This window comes from Dasypus novemcinctus, chromosome 5 (genome assembly GCF_030445035.2).
Source record: "Dasypus novemcinctus isolate mDasNov1 chromosome 5, mDasNov1.1.hap2, whole genome shotgun sequence".
In the NCBI taxonomy this organism is placed as follows: Eukaryota; Metazoa; Chordata; class Mammalia; order Cingulata; family Dasypodidae; genus Dasypus; species Dasypus novemcinctus.
The window spans coordinates 133,352,008-133,355,857 of NC_080677.1; positions in this window are offsets into that span (position 1 = coordinate 133,352,008).

A 3,850-nucleotide genomic window follows, 5' to 3' on the forward strand; every position below is an offset into this window, starting at 1 on the left:
ATTTTATTTTCACCACTCTTTTGACACTTTTAGTTACTTTTATTGATATAATCTTCATTTCTAGACTCTCTTCCAGGCCTCTCTCTCCTGTGTCTTTTCCTTTCATCTCTAGCACACCCTTTAGTAATTTCTGAAATTCTGGTCTCTTGCTTAGAAATTCTCTTGGTTTCTGTTTATCTGTGAATATTCTAATTTCACCCTCATTTTTGAAAGACAGTCTTGCTGATATAAGATTCTTGGTTGGAAGTTTTTCTCTTGTAGTATCTTAAATATATCAGACCACTGTCTTCTTGCCTCCATGGTTTCTGGTGAGAAATCAGCACTTAATCTTATTGGATATCCCTTATATGTTATGCATTGCTTTTCTCCTGCTCTTCTCAGAATTCTCTCTTTGACTTTGGTGTTTGTCATTCTGATGGGTATGTGTCTCAGAGTTGGTCTGTTTGGATTTTTTTGGATGGGAGTGCATTGTGCTTCTTGGACATGGATATCTATGTCCTCCAATAGGGTTGGGAAATTTTCTACCATTATTTCTTCAAATAGTCCTTCTGCCCCCTTTCCCTTCTCCTCTCTTTCTGGGACACCATGACATGTATGTTTGCATGCCTTTTGCTGTCATTTATTTCTCTGAGGCCTTGTTCAATTTTTTCCATTCTTTTCTTCATCTGTTCTTTTGTATGTTCACTTTTAGAGGCCATTTCTTCAATGTTACCTATCCTTTCTTCTGTCTCCTCAAATCTGCTATCATGTGATTCCAATGATTTTTTAAATTGCATTGATTGCACCTTTCATTCCCATAAGATCTGCTATTTTTCTATGTTTGCTTTCAAATTCTTCTTTGTGCTCATCCAATGTCTTCTTAATATCCTTAATCTCTTTAGCCATCTCCTTGAATTTATTAAGGAGATTTGTTTGAACACCTATGATTAGTTGTCTCAACTCCTTTATGTCATCTGGAGGCTTGTTCCTTTAACTGGGCCATAGCTTCCTGTTTCTTGGTGTGGATTGTAATTTTTTGTTGATGTCTTGGCATCTGGCTTACTAGAGTATTTATTCTGGGTGCAGTTTTTCTCTTTACTTTAGGGCTTCCTATAGTTTCTCCCTTGCTGGTTGTACAGTAGGAGCCAAGCATGTAGTTGGTGCTGTAAGCTCATTGCACAGGGACCAATGATGCTTCTTCCAACTTTCTCCTTTGCCAGGGGTAGGGACAAAGTCACAGCTATGTGGAATAATCCACGTGCAGGCCTAGACTGTAGTTGCCCAGAAAGACTGATGAAGCTTCACATCCCTTTCTCCCCTGCCTGGGGCAGGGATGGAGCTGCAGGTGTGGGCAGCAATCTATGCAGTGTGGGTCCAAGATGACTGCAGTTGCCCTGGTAGACTTCTGATTTTCAGTCAATGCCAGCCAAAGTTCTCTGCAGTTGTCTATACAGGCTGGTGCAGGGCCCATCAGCCTCCTGCCTACCTCAGGGCTGAAGCCTAGGCTAGGGCTGCAGGCTGATCTGCATAAAAGAAACTGGTTCCTGGGGACAAGGAGAGTTTCAGTCAGCCCAGCTTCCCCTCAGGCTGGGGGTGGAGTCAGGGCTGGTTCTCACCCCAGCTGTTCCCAGGGTTATCTCTTAGCCAGCCAAATCTCCCAATCTGTAGCCGAAATCAGCAGCCAACCGTCTCCCCCTCCCCTGTTTCTGGAAATGGAACTTCCAATTCCCATCACAGAACAGCTCCTGGGGCAGCTTGTGCTGCCAGAGCAGGGTAATCAACGGCCTCTGTGGCTTGGCCGGTAATTTCCCGGAGAGTTTGGTGCAGGTCCCCGCAGCTTCCACCCTGCTGGGGCCTAGGCTAGACCTGCAATCTGATCTGGATGGGAAGAAGCGGGTCCCCACCAGCACTGGGGTTTTCAGTCCTCCCCGCTTCCCTTCGCACCAGTCGTGCAGTTAAGATGGCGGCTCCTAGCCTCTTTCTGACCTGGACAGGCTCAAACCTTAACTGTCCTCAGGATCATACTGTAGCCCACTGAATTTCCTCATCATAGTTGAAATTGTTGCCCAACGGTCTCTTCCTTCCCCGTTTTGGGGAGGTGGAGCTTTCAATTCCAGCTGTGGAACAGCCTCCAGTGGAGGATGGGCAAGGGCCTCTGGGGTGTGGAGCCTCTAACTATGAGTCTTCTCTGCAGATAGGCAGTTGCCTCCTTCCACTCCCCCAAGGACGTTGCAGGATGCCCTTCTGGCCTCCTGGAGCCCCCAAACAGGTGCTTCAGCTAGCTCCAGAGAGCTCTGGGTGTTTGCTAACTACCCTGTAGCAGGAGCTGACTCTAGGAGCTCCTTACTCCACCGCCATCTTGCTGATTCTCCTTTTGCCCAGTTTTAAATTGGGTTGTTTGTCTTTTTAATTATTAAGTTGTAGGATTTCTTTATATATTAATCACCTGTTAGTTTTCATCCTCATTAACTGTCCTGATGTGACAGGAAGAATTTAAGAAGAGTCTGGCATGTGCTTCAGAACCAAGATTTCTTTGGAGTTATTGTTTCCCTATTGTTTCCCCTTTTAGCCAGCTTTACTGGTATTCGACCATGGCCTGTTTTTTTGTTTTTGTTTGTTTGTTGTTGCTTGTGCATGGCAGTGTGTCTGCCACCTTGTTCCTGATGATTTTCTGTAGTTTGAGCCATCATGGCATCACCCTTAGTTTCAACCCTGACTCTCTTTTGGCCACAGCCTTCTGAGTGTTACCTGTATTTAACCTACTCCTATAATCATCTCTCTAGAGACACACTTGCCTTACTATTGTTTCACCTTGGTTGCTTGCCCATTTGTGATCCAAAGCAACACTTTGTGTCACTACAGATGATCCCAAATGAATCCATTCACCAGTACCACTTTCGACTTGTTAAAAGTCAATATAGGGGGAAGCCAATATGGTTCAAGTGATTGGGCTCCTGTCTATCATATGGGAGGTCCAGGGTTTGATTCCCAGGACCTCCTGGTGAAGGCAAGCTGGCCAGCACAGCAAGCTGGCCCAAGTGGAGTGCTGGCCCATGCAGGAGTGTTGGTCTACACAGGAGTGCTAGTCTGACCCGAGCAGACAGCTGGCATAGCATGATGAAGCAACGAAAAAAAACACAGAGGAGAGACAATAAGCGAAGCAGAAGACCAGGGAGCTGAGGTAGCACAAGAGATTGAACACCTCTCTCCCACTTCATAAGGTCCTAGGATCAGTTCCCAGTGCTGCCTAAAGAGAAGACAAGCAGACACAGAAGAATGCACATAGAATGGATACAGAGAGCGGACAAACAAGGGGATGGGGCAGAAATAAATAAATAAATAAATCTTTTTTAAAAAGTCAATATTAAAAAAAAGGCAATAAAAGGAAGTATGTGGGAAGTGGACTTGGCCCAGTGGTTAGGGCGTCTGCCTACCACATGGGAGATCCGCGGTTCAAACCCCAGGCCTCCTTGACCCGTGTGGAGCTGGCCCACGCACAGTGCTGATGCGCGCAAGGAGTGCCCTGCCACGCAGGGGTGTTCCCCGTGTAGGGGAGCCCCATGCACAAGGAGTATTCCCTGTAAAGAAAGCTGTCCAGTGTGAAAGAAAGTCCAGGCTGCCCAGGAGTGGCGCTGCACACACGGAGAGTTGACACAGCAAGATGACGCAACAAAAAGAAACACAGATTCCTGGTGCTGCTGATAAGGATAGAAGGGGTCACAGAAGAACACACAGTGAATGGACACAGAGAGCAGACAACTGGGGTGGGGGGGGGAAGGGGAGAAAAATTAAAAAAAATTTTTTTTAATTAAAAAAAAAGTCCTGTAATTCAGTACTCACAAAAGAAATGCATATAATTCATTAAACAGAG